General features: G+C 41.2%; 1 protein-coding gene across 1 annotated transcript in view; it reads right to left on the bottom strand.

The window, feature by feature from the left end:
• stag1a (STAG1 cohesin complex component a) overlaps positions 1 to 5,095 on the bottom strand; it is a 64,318-nt gene extending 59,223 nt beyond the window's left edge. The window contains exon 1 of the mRNA XM_033613397.2: positions 4,916 to 5,095. The gene's annotated coding sequence lies outside the window, so the exon portion shown is untranslated. The remainder of the gene's footprint in view (positions 1 to 4,915) is intronic.
• Between the last annotated feature and the right edge of the window lie 11,898 nt (positions 5,096 to 16,993).

The raw sequence follows: 16,993 nt of genomic DNA, 5'->3' as shown, positions 1-16,993 counted from the left end.
AACCTAACCCGATTAATCCATTATCAAATTAGCTGGTGATTAATTTAACACTTGACAACTATGGCTGCAACTAACGATTATTTTCATTGTCGACTAATCTGTCGATTATTTCTTCGATTAGTCGATTAATCATTTTATCGATTGTGTTAAAATGTTGAAAAATGTCAGTCTGTCTCTCCCAAACCCCAAAATTATGTCATCTAATGTCTTGTTTCGTACTCACGCCAAAGGGTTTTAGTTCACCGTCATGGGAGAGTGTGTAAAGCTGCCAATATTTGAACGTAAGAAGCTGCAATAAGAGTGTTTTGGGGTACTTTAATGATACTTTTCTATGAAAAATGACTCAAATCGATTAGTCGACTACTAAAATAGTCACCAATTATTTCAATAGTTGATTAGCCATCGATTAGTCGATTAATCATTGCAGCCCTATTGACAACTAATCGATTAATCCTTGCAGCTCTACTAAAATAGTGTCTGTTGTATATTTATTTTGCCTACAATGCTGCTTCTTTGCAACTGTCACAGGCTTACGTTCAATAAAAAGAGGACATAAGTCATTTCAACAGCCCACAGTTAAGCAAACAATTTCAGCTTGGCTTGCAGAAATCTTATTTCCAACTTGACCTGGGTTGCCCTGCGCTGCAAAGTAACAGACATCAGATCTGACACCAGCATTGCAGCTAATTACACAACAGGAAACCACATCACAAGCAAAGCCGCAAATCAGTCAAGGATGACAAGAATGTTTCAGAAAGTGTTATGCAGGTCTGTTTGCATACTGACATGAGCAGAGTGCTAGGCTGAGGTAATTTTAGCAAACAATATATGTTGCATGTCATTCTATAGACCCATCACACCAATAAAATGCACCTATCTACATTTGCCTTCTTCTATTATCACCATAAACATAATTATAAAGAGGCAGAATTATCTCTAATCACTGCTTCACTCATGCTCAATATATTAATAAAGAGATTTAAATGAGGACAGATGGCAGCGATATTTGGATTTTCTTGACATTTCTCTGAACCACCAAAGGCTGGACAACAGTACCAACAGGAAATATTGTTCTTTCTATAGCCAACATCTTGCATCAAGGTCGCCGTGTAATAGGCTCCGACAAATGTCAAACCCATTACATAATCTCCTGAGCTGTATCATTATAAGCATATGGCTCTAACAAAGAGCACACTGCACTTGAGCGGTATGAGAGCCTCCAGCTTAGTGGCTTTTATATGGCGCGAGTCACAATACAGATTCCAGATCTGCTCTTTGCAATTTGATTTGTTGTCTTTTGCAATGCTTGTTAACTTTAAATTTAAAATAAGACAATCAACATTTGCTTTTCTTTACAGAAGCTGCCTGAGATCAATTCTCCTCAAAAACATACACCCCTCACATATCAGTTAATATCCATTATTGCCTTTAAAATGACTACAAACTAGTACGCCTTCATACGACTAATAAGAACCATTATGTGATTCTTGGTCTGTTACAGGCCTATTATGGGAAGAGCCAGGGCGAAGAGCCAAGCAATTCAAGGGGTGGAGGAAGGAGGAGGGATTATTCACCATTCCTGTTAACCCTCAGTGTTATCTTAAGGTTTATACAATGACACGTTCTTAACACCTGCCACCTTTGCAGAGTTGTGCAAGAAATGCCACCGCATGTCAGCTTCAAATGATCTCATTCCCCAGCCCAAGGCAAGGACAGGCTGGTGTGTAACTGAACATTTATCAAATGAAAACAGTGTGGATTTTTTTTTTTTAAAGTCTGTGGTTTTCTTCCTTGGGGATAAAACCATTTGTATCTTGTCCAAAGAGTTTTTTCTTCAAGACAAGCCAAAGCAAGGAGCTCCTCTGTTTGGCATCAAACCAACTATAAGCATTCGTATTAACATGGAAATATCTAAAGTGACTATTCTGGAGCCAAATACACCATGTGGTCCTGGATGGTGGATGTCTTTAATATGACTGTAACTGTGCTCTGGCATTAAAACATGAGGTCTGCTGTAACTCTTTACATGGAAGAGGAGCAAAGGTCACTGAGTGTGTGTGATCTCAAATGACTTTATACATATCACACCAAAGAATCCTGATGATGCAACTAAGATATTTTCATTTAGCCAGCATTTTCCTTGAGTTGACAAGTTATATGTGGAGATCTTCTTGAAAATATCCAAACAGATTTGCACTTAAATCTAACGTCATATCACAAATGACATTTTCCAGTCCATACAGATGAACACAGCTGCACAACTCAAGGACAGTTCACATTAAATCAAAACCTTCAGTTGTGTTTCCTTGCAAAACTGTAAAAGGATGACATAATAAATGCAAAAATTTTGGGGGAAGGGAAAGATCTCTTTGGGTTCATAAAATACATTTTATGAATGGGAAAACTGGTTCACATTTTGCAACATGGTTCAACAGACCAAATGGCAATAACATGTGGCCTATTTTAAGAATCATGCCAAACAGCAGTGGCCCTACTGCACTTAATGGACTGTAGTAAGACGTACAAAAAACAAAAATCGCACTCACATCACAGCCATTTATTAGCCTCAATCAGACTGTTCTCAAAAGGTGTGACGTGTGGAAAAAGAGTATAAAAATAAATGAGAAAGTCATAAAAATTAAACTCAATATATAAATTTAGCTGTAAAATATAACAGTCTATATCAAAAGACAATCTAAATGTGTCTAGCTATCCCTTTCCTTTTAACATCTCTGGGCATACTGGACCTATTTGTTGGGTAATGTTGCAAATGAATGGGCACAACCCACATCCCAAGATATCTTCAATTAGCCTGCGTTTTTCCTGAGCTGACAAGTTATCTGTGGAGATCTACTCTAAAATATCCAAGCAGATTTGCATTCAAATCGTCCAATCAAGAATGACATTTTCCAGGCTATACAGATGTCCACAGCTGCACAATTCCAGAACCATCAAAGAGTAGCTATCTCTTTCCCTTCAACATCTCTGGGTGTACTGGACCTATTTGGTGGGTAATGTTGCAAATAAATGAGCACGACTGATTACGGCAACATTTAATTTTTATGTAAAGGGTGCATCAAGTTATAAAGTGCTCAATTTGTCAAGAATTTAGTCGCTGGGTTAGCCACAACAGATACAAGGTGTCTACAGGTACCAGACATTTAAATTTAATGCTTTTAAAGACCTTTCCAACATATTTTTTAACCAATTTAGGAATGTTTTTTGGACACATCTTGTTTTTAAAGTTCAGCGGTAGGTTTAAAGATTAGTGACATCAGTAATGCGGACTTTCACGCACTCATTTTGACATAAAAATATGGATAAATTAAATTAAATTGAGACCACAGAAATTTACAACTACTTAATGCCTTTTAAGCGCTGATATTCATACAACTGAAATGAAGACATTTAGAGACGTTTTACTGACCTGTGGACACCTTCAGATGTTAATTTGTGGTTATTTTATCAATTAGAAGTGTCTCAATTGATAAAACAAAATCATTTCTATATCAAGATATCAATATTGTGATATAAAAATACATATATAATGACTTCAGGGCTTTATATATAGGTACATTCCCTTCAATTATGAACAGGCTATGGTTATGGCTCATTAAAAATAAATGTGCACACATATTTTTATGCAGGAACACTAGTACAGAGTCATTTTTAGCAGCCATTCAGTTAAAATAATATGTTCACAGCACAACAGGAATAAAACTATTTCACCAACACATGCAAGTGCAATTCTTCCAACATGTATTGCTAAACTTCTGCAGGATAAAAGGACTATGGCTTGTGCAGTATGGACTGGAAACACTGAGTGATAATGGAAGATAAGTTGGCAGGCGAGCGGGCTGCAGATAGCAATCCAAGACAGCCTGCGTGAAAAAAAAAATCACATGGCTGACTGTAAACAAAGCAGTTATGCAACAATCTGAGATTCATGCACACTGCCAGGAGGCACTCTGACCCACTATCAACTACCCCTAACTGCTGTGCACAGGGTGAGCTGCACATAGGTCAGTGTGAGAGGGGAGGGACGGCCACTATTGGAGCCCGTTTAGACGTTTAGGGCTGGCTGCCTGGTGGAGCCCATCCCCCCTAATGTGACTCATGTTTCCCCGCTCAGTGTTGCCTGCTTCCCGCACAGAAGGGGGCGGGAAGGGGAAAGAAGCGCCATAATAATGTTGTTTAACACGCACCCTTGCAAACAGTAAATTGAGACGCGTTCACGTGCTGTCATTCATTTAAAAAAGCAACACGTTCATTAGCCGTGTGAAAAGTCAACCACTACTCTGAAAACTTAAAGAAGGAGCTGGGGATGCTGATGTTGACACGGGGGGAAAAGTAGCTCACTAGGAGGACATCCACACATCTCACATTGTGCATCTCTGAGTGTGCAGAAAGCCAAACTGCACAGAGGTTGGTGAGAACAACAAAGTCAACAACAACGTGGCATTTGCGTTGATGACAAACCAAAGCAAAGAAAGCAGCACACGGCAGCAGGGAGATACTGTAATCATAATACGGCTGTGCAAATGAGAGAAGGTGATGCTCTGATTCCTGCCTTGCAAAGAGCAAGAAAACACGTCACACCGCATGGCTCTTTATTTGTTGACAAGCCAAACTCAAGAGCCGGATGGAAATCGGTGGCTAAACAGGCCGGCGCTGCGGCAACCACTTGCCCCTCTAGCAAGTTGTCTTGCCGAAATTTCGGGGCTAGCTCGCAAGCTAATGGCTCTGCTAGGCTATAATGTAACTGAGGAAGAGAGAGAAAGCACATTCACCTCCGTTAGCCGCTAACGCCCATCCCCCAACCAACCAGTCTTCCCTGTCTGTGTCCACCATCTTTAATCTGTGCTCCGTCTCCCTTCCCACCGCTCAAAACACGACAAAAACACAAGGCACTCACCTTTAGCGCACATCGCCGAATCGATTGTCACCTTCCAAAATAATAAATCGATTATCGTTTTAATATCGTGCGTATTTTAATATTGAAAATTGGCCGTGCGAGCGGAACCGCGCCTTGAGAGAAGAGCAGCAATCCTAAACCGCCATCTGGTGGTATTTTCCTCTCTGTGATGCAGCGGGAGCGGCGCAGCCTCAGACCGAGACACAGCTGCCCCCTGGCGGACACACCGGGCCGCGCCGGACGCGCGCCTCGGGGGGGCGAGCATGGCGAAGGGAGGGACCGCAAAACCCCGCCAGCGCTACACTCACGGGGGCGCGCACAGGAGCAGAGAGACTCCCCTCCTTCTCCCTCAGTTCAATTATGATTTTGACAAGAATGTGTGATTAAAAATACTACATCCAAAGCACTATGGAGGGTGTAAATAATCACAACAACAAAAACACAAACACTGATTAGACTACCTTTTGGAATATTACACACACATTACAACAGGACATCAGGGGCGTAAATACACACAGTGCAGGCAGTGTGATTGCAGTGGGGCCCCTGGGGTGGAGGGTCCCATAGAGAGAGTGGGTCAGATTGCCACCTTGGAAACATACCTGTGCTCAGAGAAAAATGATTAAAAAAAGACTATTATTGATTGAAAATTGTGTCATAAATGTCCTCAATGCCTTTATTTTTTTTAAATAGTCAGTAGCTGTCTTAAACAAAATTATATGCGTTTCTATACAAGCTATAAAATCTACAAATATACTATAAAAATATTCAATTAAATTATCATTTTTCTGACTTTCTTTTATTTTTTTAATTTTTTTTTGTCAGACATACAGTGATAATTGCTGGGTAATATGTATGCCGATGTTATCCAATGTCAAGACAACACATGCACGATAGTGTGCACTAGGGCCCGCCATAATGGTGTGCACTGGGGCCCCATGCCACAGCAGAACATTCAAATATCATGCAACTACTATGAGTTTAAATACATCACAAAATTCTATAGTAAATGGGTAAGATGGGGGAAGATGCCGAAGATGCCCCGATCCATACCAATATATGGCATGAAATCTACTCTCTACACTTGTATTGAATTGTGACATTTAATCTGAGTTGCTGTATTCTTGAGATTTATTCCATCAGAACTGATTTAGGGTAAACTCATTTAATTTTTTGTCAGACCGGAAAATAGTGCTGTATGTACTTATGTTAAGTTGTACACAAAAAGCTTTGATATATATGATGGTATGGGATTTATGGGGAGAGTCACTGAATTTATTTTTAGTTTAGTTTATTTTCAGCCCGTCTTCAGTGGCTCCCTGTGGCTTTGTCAAAAAAAAAACAACAACAAAAAAAAAACATGGAAATGAATAAAAAAAATTTTTTAGCATTTCAATTTTCATTTATTGTTGTAAGGCTAAAGAAATCATGCACCTATACACTAAATAGCCCCCGTAGAAAGGGGCCGAAAACCCCCAGGGCCATCCTGCCTTAAAATATTATTCAGTTAAATTATCCTGTATATACTCATATGTGACTTTTCATAGTTCAAAGTAGTATTATAGAGTTTCAACAGCCTGCTAGCATTATCAGCTAGCTAGCTAGCAATCATTAGCATAGCTAGCTAGTTGCAATTAGCAATATTGTTAGCAAGCTTGCTGAAGGAAGACATCCTGAAATAAAAATGATCAGCCTGAAGAGAAGGCTTCAAGGATTTGAATCCAGTAATGGGATCACGACTGGGATTTTAATTTGTTTTATTTAGTTAGATAGCTCATTATTAGCTCGGGGGCATCTTTCCCTGATAATAACTGTAACAACAAAATTGGCTGCTGCACCAATTTATTTCCCCCAACAGTGTGTTGGTTTATGCATCAGCATCTTTCACATGCTAAAATCATTTCCATTAAAAACAAAACAAAAACATTTACAGTAAATTGATTTTGTTCTTAACTATGGCATCTTCCCTCATCTCGACCTGTCATAGATGATTAAACATTATTTATACAATATATACAATATACAATATTTATATTAATTTACAATTTACAAAAACATTGCAACTGTATTTAAACACTGTATGTTGTTGGTCATTGTTGCTTTTTATATATATTTACATGTACACCAAATCTTTAGCCCTACTGGTATGCACAAAGGCATGGGTGGATTATGAGACAAAAGGCCCCTGGGCACAAATATACAAAGGGCCCCACCACGTCTCCTACACAGGAGCAAGACTCACAGACTTTTGTGTCTTGTTGTAATTGTTTTTGGTTCTTTTGAAGAATTTTGTGTCCTTTTTTTTGGTTGTATACTGTGTCTTAATAGTTGTTTTGTGTGTCTTTGCAGTTGTTTTGCATTTCTTTGTGGTCTTTTTGTGTCCCTTTGGGGTCATTTTGAGTCTCTTCCTGGTCGGTACATGTTAAAATAAGTGCCATTTTGCAGGTGAAGGCCAGGGGAGCCCCTTACACTTTTTGCCCATGGTCTTGTGCCTAGTAAACCTGTTCAGTTATCCATCCATGTGCATAGGCCTAATAGTTCTACGTTTATTTTTTTTTTTTACCTCTTTTTGTCCTTCTCTGTAGCTGAATTCCTTTCTTCCTGTTAATATTTCTTGGAACTGTGTAAAGCTGATAATTTTAGCACTGTCTCAACCACCCAAAATCATGCTGCACCAGGGACAAAATAGAAACCCAATTCCAAAAATAGAAACATGATTTTAACACATTTGTTGCAGCAGTACATCACATTCATATTTCCACCAGAGGCTTATGCAGCATATTAGCTCTGACAGTTTTATGACCTTATGATGAAAACCAGCTAAAGCTTATGTTATTTACCTCACCTCATGCGTTCATCCATGGCAGGGGTCAACTTCCTGTTTGATACTTGCCCCGCCCACCTTTGTGATGTGACACCAATGAGGGTGTGCAGTAGTGATTGTGTGGTTTCACAGAGAGGGTTTAGCAATAAAGGTTTTTATTCCCACCCACCAAGCGAGAAAATAAACCCTGTATAGTTGTACTGTCCAATTTAACCTTATGTCCAAATCACCCTCAATTCACCCTACATTTAGAGCAACTTAAATTCCTTGTAGTGTGTACACATACTCGACTAATAAAGTGTCTTTCTTTTTGATTTTGATATATTGCTTACATGTATGAGCTTTAGGGCTAACAATCATTTTCAATGTTGATAAATCTGTAGGTCATTTTCTCTATTAATCTATGAAATATCAAAAAGTACTGAAAAACACATGTTGCCTTATTTGGAAATAGGTATTCAAAGGTTTTTATTGTCTGACCAACAGTCTGAAACCCTAACCTGAGGAAGAAAAGCAACAAAACCTCACATGGTTTTTAGTGGAACTATTATGCTGCTGTCTTGGCCAGGACTCCCTTGCAAAAGAGATTCTGAATCTCAGTGGGACTATTTCCTGGTAAAATAAAGGCTAAATAAAATTAGAGAGGCTAGAACCAGTAAATGTCGGGTATTTTTGCTTTCAATTAACTAATCAAGTGATCAACTAATAATTTCAGGTCTAATGAACTAACTGTGGATCACACGTCTGCATAGATACACTAGAGTTTTCAGGGTAATATTTCCAAAACTGACAGGACACGGCTGAACAAAACAATTTAGAGTCACAATAATGCATTCATGACCTTTCACCTCTGATGTTTCTCCACCTCTTTTTTCCCTTTCTCCCCCTCTGCCTCTCTACCTGAGACAGAGGGGGGAGAAAGAAAAAAGTGAGCATGTGCATGTGGCCAAACTCCTGTGCCATTTGTCTCCACGAGGTCCTTGGGCTGAAATTGAACGTGCATAAACCCAATTACAGAGCCAGGATGTGCGCACATTACTCACTCCCGCTCACCACTGCTTAAAGAGAGAGATAGGGACAGAGAGGGCAAGCTATGGCTTTGGTTAATTACATTAGTCCCGCCTGAGAGTCATTAAGTGGATATCAAACACCTGCATTACGTGTGTGTGTGTGTGTGGGGGGGGGGGATAAAACACAAAGAAAATTCTTTTGTTTGCATTTAAAAAAAAAATCTTTGTATTGGATAAGGCAGTGACGCACACACAGACACACACAGACACACAAACACGTGCACACACACACAAATGTACCAGGTGGTGTTTCATCTGACAGACGCACTGTTGTTCGCCATAGCAACAGCACGTCTTCCCCATAAAAGCTTAAGCCAGATCCTCCCCTCAGGGTTATTTTACAAAAACACACACACACACACACACACCAATATTCAGACACTGTTATCCTCTAATGTTTGGTGAAATGATGTAGGCTATTCCACAGGTGTTGTGTGTATCAAACAAAGGTAATACAATAAAAAAAAAGAAGCTGCCCCCTTTTCCATAATTCCTGGGAACATTTTGTAACAACAAACCAAATATAACAAAGATACTGTAAAACAATCTGTTCTGCTCTTGCCAAGTACTCACTTCTACACACACACGGAAGCCATATTCACATATGATAACCTGTCTGGAACCATTGAGTAAAGCAAGGGTGTAGATTTAATGTTAATATTGGGGTGCACATGTATGAAATGGCAGGTTAGGGGTCCTCCGCCAGGAAATTTTGACCATCAAACACTTCACACTGGGTAGTGACGGAAAGAATGAAATCACGGATACAAGCAGCCGAAATGAGTTTCCTCCGTGGGGTGGCTGGGCTCAGCCTTAGAGATAGGGTAAGGAGCTCAGACATCTGGAGGGAACTCGGAGTAGAGCCACTGCTCCTTCGCATGGGTCAGTTGAGGTGGTTCGGGCATCTGATCAGGATGCCTCCTGGGCGCCTCCTGTTAGAGGTGTTCCAGGCACGTCCCACTGGTAGGAGAGCCAGAACACACTGGAGGGATTACATATGTCATCGGGCCTGGGAATTCCTTGGGGTCCCCCAGGAGGAGCTGGGGAGAGGGATGTCTGGGGTGCTTTGCTCAGCCTGCTGCCTCTGCAACCTGGCCCTGGATGAGCGGAGGAAAATGGATGGATGGACACTTTATGTCCTGCATTCTGGTTAATTTCATGCACTAATTTGAGCCTTTTCTGCATTAATTGATGGTGGAAATGTCTTTGAATATTTTTATTGGAGGAGACAAATGCACATGCCCCACCCCCCCTCAATATCTACACCCATATGGTCAAGTGGTTTGCTAAAGGCTATTTCAGTGAAAGCCTCAGTGATTCTCGGCTACTGTCAACATCGTCTCAGTTGCTCTGGAGATGAGAACCAGTGGAATAATTCACATTTATGTTGTCTTGAAGTTTTGTTGATCCCCACAAAAGAATAACATCATCTTTTCTCATTCCTCTGATTTTACCAAGAGGTCAGAGGTCAGGAGCAGAGAGAACAGCAACACCGGAATAAACAGGAACTCAGTGTTTCTCTCAGATCAAGTCAGCAGGTCGGAGTCTTGCCAACATGGTGGGTGATCTGTTCATCAGTAGCCTGTGCCATCTTGTTGCCTTTTTAGTTTATTTATACATGATTCGGTACAGCTGGAGGAAAGTCAAAAAAAAGTTTCTTCTCGTGTACTCAGATGGTCCTGCTCAGGAAAAGTCCTCCTCAGGAGCAAATTACATTGTGTGCGATAGCAAATGTACACTCAGTTCTTAGAATACCAGAATTACAAAGATGTAAGAAAGTGGGTCAGAGCGGCAGTGTGCACAGATTACCATCATGTCTTAGTGTAGAAAAATATGAAATTGAATTACATGAGTGCCAAAAATGAATGACTTTGCAAGGCAGACGGAGGATCTGGTGCCTGGAGGGATGGTGAAATATCTGTCTGTTTTATTTACAATACTTGACACGTGGTTCAAATAGCTGAACATGCATTTTATCCCTGCCCTGTGGACATCGCACTATATTTAAAACATGTACCTCTATGACAACACATCACTTTTGAGCCCAGCAATACGATTATCATACCCTCTGTCTCTTGACCCGTAGTATACACTTAATTAATGCAGGATTTTATGGCTGTCATCGATCTCACTTACACACACTGACTCACAGCAGTGATGTCGTATAAATAAACAAATATTCCTGAGCGGATAAATGATATAGCCTCGCTGCAAATATAGAGCCATAACTTTGCATATTGAACCTCCTACATCGCTCTGAGAAATGCAGCATTCTCTCCTCATTTAGATCTGTGCAATTACACAACCGAGCCTTGAAAACAAGCTCACACATAAAACCACTTATGAGATGCTGTCTGGCTGTTTATCCTCGTCTTGTTCATTTTTCCTACCATGTTCAGACAGACAGAAAGAGGGCTGTGTCTGTGCAGGGTGTTGCATCACGTTGCAGTGTTTCACCGTGGGGTTTTCACCTTTCCTTTGGTCCAAAAAATCCTCAACATTTACCGTCTCAGCCTCTCAAAGTCACTCTGCAGACGCTCGCCCAGGTAAATCTGTCTGAAATGTACCCACTGTTTAAGCTCACGGAGGCGTTTCACTGAGACTTTTTAAGTATGCATGGTGCAGTGTTGAGTTACATAACCGGTAGACTTTCCTTGGGTGTCTGCATCAAAACGTCTGGATCCATGTCGGTGTTCTCCTTGCCCCAGTTTTCAGAGTTTGGGATGCAGATTTTGAGAAACTCTGGCATGCATACGCACGCAAACACGGCCATGCGTGGATGCACAGACGCTCAATCACAGCATCCACCGTCATCTGAAAACTTTTCCCGGGGCTGTAACCATGGCAACAGAGGCTGCATCAGCGGAGCAAACCCTTTTAGACTGTCAAGGTAATCACAGGTTATCATTCAAATAGTGGAGAGTGGTGACAAACATCTACATCTGTGGGAAAACACAGGGCCCGGGGAGGCTTTGATGACGGCTCCTTTCAATCCTTGTCTCTTTATTTAGGCTGAAACACTCATTTGACGTGTTATGCAATAAAGGTCTGTTTTATTCTTCGCCTCATCTCCGGGGTTGTTGACTAACAGAGAGGTTTTACATGGCTGTTACACGCCTCTTCTATTTTTAATTCCCTCTGACCTTGCTAGCAGCGCTTTCACTCCAGAGGTTTTTTCTTTCTAACCTCTCTGACACCCTGTTTCTGACTCCACATGTCTCTCCCCGCCTCTTCCTGCCCCCTCCTCCCTTCCCCTATCCCCTCCTTTCCGCCACTGTGGTAATGCAAAATGTATGAGAGGTAGAGTGCTGTATTAGCTGGTTGGAAAAAAGCATCACAGTCTATCACAACCTCACTTGTGAACCAGGCAGTCATCATCCGTCACATCCACCTCCATCACTGGAACACACACACACAGATGGAAGTGGACAGAGCCAAGTTTTTTGCTGCAGTATGTGTGTCATACACCACCAGCCCAGGCTCCTAATTTCCGAAGATCCTCGTCTTATCCCCATCTTCATCTCAGCAGAGGTGATTTTTTTTTTTTTTTTTTGCTTTTCTTTTTTGACTCCCCTGTTCCTCTCCTCCACCGCGGAGGCCCGGTGATGAATGTGTCCTGTCTGCGGTTGCGGTTCACTTATTTCTGCTCTCATCAGCTCCTGCTGTAATGAGAACAAGCGCTCAGACATCCAAGGACCCGAGCTTTGAATAATGACATCCTGTTTATAGTTCATAAACACTGAACGCCCAAAACAGACCTATTTAATAACCCAGAGACAGTGTGAGGAATATTAATTGATGCTGAACAGAAATCCATATCAGGCAATACCCCCTGTTTATTTATTGCAGAAATCCCCACACTGTTAATTAAACTGTTAAAATGGAAAATTTGTGTCTGACGATGCTCATTTCTGACTGACAGACTGAGAGTCATGATGCCTTGTGTCAAACAAGCGTGAAATTGGCACTCCCCAACCTAAATGTGCTAATGTGTGTGAGTGTAAGTGAGAAACAGGAATAAATACACTCTCAGAAATAAGAGTTCCAATGGGGTTCTTCCTGAGGGGCTGAGGTTCTGCCCATTTGCTTCTGAAAAAAAAGGGTCTCACAATGGCTCTTACAATGTCGGCTCTTCCTATTATTGTGGAGGACAATCCATTGTGTGTGATTTATCCTGGCTTCATAGCAGAGGAATGCTCTGCTCATAGCTAGGCTAATTTATACAGTGTAAAACGCCACAAGCTTGTGCTAATAACGTTAGCATGTTGTATTTGTTTGGAAAACGTGTTTAGTATAAGACAGTTGTTTTGTTGGTGAACCCTGTGAGCTGTGATGGAGCTGAATTTTGTAACAATACCCAGGGCCGGCTTAAGGCATAGGCGATATAGGCGGTCGCCTAGGGTGCCACATTGTCTGGTGGGCGCTAGGAAAAAAAAAAAAAAATTAAAAAAATAAAATAAATAATATAATAAAAATTCGCCAGTGGGCATCCATCTTATTTTTTTCCGGAAGTAACAAATTAACAAATACAGAAAAAAAGATAGAAAGAGAGAAAGCAAGCAAGCAAGAAAGAAAGAAATACACTTTGCACCCCTGTTCCTCAAAATTTTTCATCTGCCCTATCCCTGCACCTGTACTCTGCACACTGAGAGTGGGGGATGGGTCACCGTTTGATACCCATCCGTGACAGCCCAAGTCTGTGTCAAAATCTGGTCCATGAAAAGGTCCAAGCTTTCAGGTGCGGGAGGAGAAAAGGAAAGTCCGATATCTGTCATCTGTCTTATGTTATCTTTAAAATGCCGTTCTGTGTGTAAAGTTGTTAGATGTTTCATTCGTTGCAGCTAGCTAGCTATGTAGCAATAAAGCTAATGCTACATAATAATGCTACGATAGCTATTGGACTCAGATAACATTACAGATTGAAGGATATGAGACTGAATGGCAAGCCAATAGCTAGCTATCCGGATAACTGCTCCTTCTTGTGCTGAAATTTCGCTGACAAATATCAGTGATAATGGCTAACACTAACTTATCCACAAAAACAGATTTCTGCACTGGCTTGCACCAGAGATGTGAGCACACTTGGCATTGTAGCACATTGTAGTAAGATAGTACTGGATTACTGGTTTGCAATTTGGCTAATAGCCTATTAGTAATTAGGCTAAAGAAGAAATGATGCTGTGTGGCAGAAAAAATGCTGTTTTACTACTATTAGTGAGTTCTGTGACATTTTATGATTTACACCTACCCCAGCAGCATTTTATGTCTTGAAACCATTGTGGTCCCTGATGTTTGTGTCCTCAGTACCGGTGGGGTAATGTGGTTTGGGGGGGCACCAAATCCCAATCTCGCCTAGGGCACCAAAATGACTAGGGCCGGCCCTGGTGTTACCTTTGTTAAATGTTGCTGTTGTCCCTGGTTTCATATGAGTAGAGGAAATGTCCCCTAGTCGCTAAGCTAATTTATACAATGTAAAGTACCATAGGCTTGTGCTAAAAACATTAGCATGTTGTATATGTGGGGAAAATGTGTCCAGATAGAGACAAGTGCTTTGTCTGTGAATGCTGTGAGTTAGTGAAGCTGATTTATGTACTTGTGTTTGAAATTATTGCTTTTAAGCTATGATTTAATGTGTGTTTTGGTTGTGTTTTGAATCAACTAAACTTCACAGCAATTATGTATAAATGCTCACAATGGGGTAGACCACGTGCGTAGGCTACGCACAAGTATAAATTTCATTAAGACCCCTTCTTGGAAGAGAGAGTTCTGCAAGGATTGTTCAAAGCATGGCTGTGAAAAGATCCTCACCCTAAAATACTGAAATGTTTACCTAGGTTTAAAGTGGTACTTATAAATGTCAGTGTATCTAGAATCCTTTTAATCATTTCATTTTACTTATGTACTGCCATAGTTTATATCTTTAACATCATTTCATGCCATATGATACCACATGATCTGCCGAAATTCTTTTTTTCAACCCTACTGCAGCATCAAGGCTGTATTAGTGATTCACAATATCTCCGTCTCCTGAAAACATGACCGTGAACAATGAGTGTTGTGGGTCTTTAAGAGCGTTACGATGCCCAAGGCTGCTGGACGTGGTTCCCTTAGTCCCAGGGTAACCTGTTAAAATTATTCAAACCATGACTAGTTGCAGAGAGAGATATGGGTAATGTAGTCAGTTACTATTAATAGAGCCCACTTTGTGTCATATTTTACAGGTTGGAAAGAGAGGATGGAGAAAGTAAACATAGAGACATTAAGTGAGAAATCTTTGGGGAAAAGAGCATGCAGTGGTCAATGCTTGGTTTTGGACTAAATAATAATAAAAAATATCTGTATTAGTAGAACAATAGTTTCCAGGTTGGCTAAAAGACGCAATGCACCATCTTGCAATCTACTGTTTGCTTCCATTGGGCGTTATGCATTGCCCTCTGCTGATGATGCATCCTCGATTACAGTGGTTCTGATCAAAACTGGTAAATATGTAGGCTGGTCCACTAAATCGCACCAAAATTCCAAGAGTCCTGACTATCCCCAGGTCAAAAACTAGAGCTAATTTGTCAGAAAAGGGGTCTGGGTGGGACCATTACACTATAGCAGAGACTGTTGATAAACCGGGATGGCCCACTTTAGATTCATCTGTGTCAAGTGGATTGTGCCACTGCCTCGCCCCTGTAGGAGACTAGCGGTGGATGTGAGTCCATTCATCCCAATGGGAAAAGTGAACATGAGTTTATGACCGTTTCCTTCACCCCATGGTCACTAAGGTAAATCTCCCATCCATCCATCCATCCATCCATCCATCCATCCATCCATCCATCGTGTTCTGGACCTACCCCGAGGCCTCCTACAGTGGGACGTGGCCAGAACACCTCTAACGGGAGGCACCCAGGAGGCATCCTGATCAGATGACAGATCATGACAACATGATCTTACACTTGGTTGATATGGTGCTGCATTGTTTTGAATTTGATTTCAAAAGTTTACAACTTTTCCAAATGAAGTGGCGGTATGCCTGGATGAGAAAATCATGTCCACTTAGGAGGTACCTTTAGTGCCGCTTATATTGCGTTCTCTTATGTTATGGAGCATCTTTGATTATAGAAGGGTTCTCTGTTGAACTTTTCATAGTGACTTCTGGGTGGAACCTTTCACAGATGGTTCTAGACATAACCCTCTGACAGGGTTCCAAGTGTAACTTTCATAAATGCTTCATCCAGGAGCAATATAGGCTTCTCCTATAGGGACAAGCCAAAGAATCGCATATGGCTCTAGTTAGCACCTTTATTTCTAAGAGTGTAGTGAGTGTTTAAGAGGCAGATTGACAAAGAAAGATTTACACAGGAAAAAACAGCACATACTGGGAAATGAAAAACCCAAAGTTTAAGCTGCCTCTCCGTTCTTCGCCATACTCTATAATTCATTTCATCCTGACCAGAGACGGCGCGAGGGAGGCAGACAGTGCAGAAAGCTTCTTGAGTTTGGTTCTCACGCGTGCTTGAATTCATTAAAAATCTCTCTGCCTCTCCCATACTCTCCATCCATCCATCGTCTTCCTCTTCCCTCCACTACACCGCTCTCATTCCACCCATGTGCCTCCCTCCTTCACCCTCTTCCTCCCCCTTGTCAGCTCATCTCTGCTTCCTTTAGCATATCCTTATCACAGCAAGTCACCAACTCCTCCCCGGAGGCTGCGCCTCCGAGTCTGGATATGATGAACCCATTAGCCAAAACCTGGCCTGCAGAGTAGTCGATGGGATTTAAACAGCGCCCTAAATAGCTGGGTCCGATGTACTCTTATTCACCGTAACCATGGAAACACTAGATATTCCTCCTCATCCTCAGAGAAATAGCCTAAAGCAAATGCATGTCTGAGATAGAGAAAGGAAGAGAGAAAGAAAGAAAGAAAGAAAGAAAGAACACCATGTAGTTAAATTCTCGACCACCATGCATCTCTTCGAGGAGGATGACCACTAGAAAAATAGCCCCAGGGACACTACATGACCAAATTAACTTTTTCTACCAGCACTCCATTTGCTCCAAGTTGAACTCATTTCTAACTGTCAATTTGGGCGGCATTTTCCAGGGCAATTATGTCACATCATCTTGGTTGTGTTGAATAAATAAACAGTACATATTTAGAGTCTGACACCCCTGATATACATAGCACTGTTGTGGTTT

This window comes from Epinephelus lanceolatus, chromosome 15 (genome assembly GCF_041903045.1).
Source record: "Epinephelus lanceolatus isolate andai-2023 chromosome 15, ASM4190304v1, whole genome shotgun sequence".
Taxonomy (NCBI): domain Eukaryota; kingdom Metazoa; phylum Chordata; class Actinopteri; order Perciformes; family Serranidae; genus Epinephelus; species Epinephelus lanceolatus.
Note: the sequence above shows the minus strand (reverse complement) of the source record. Positions and strands in the feature narration are given on the sequence as shown.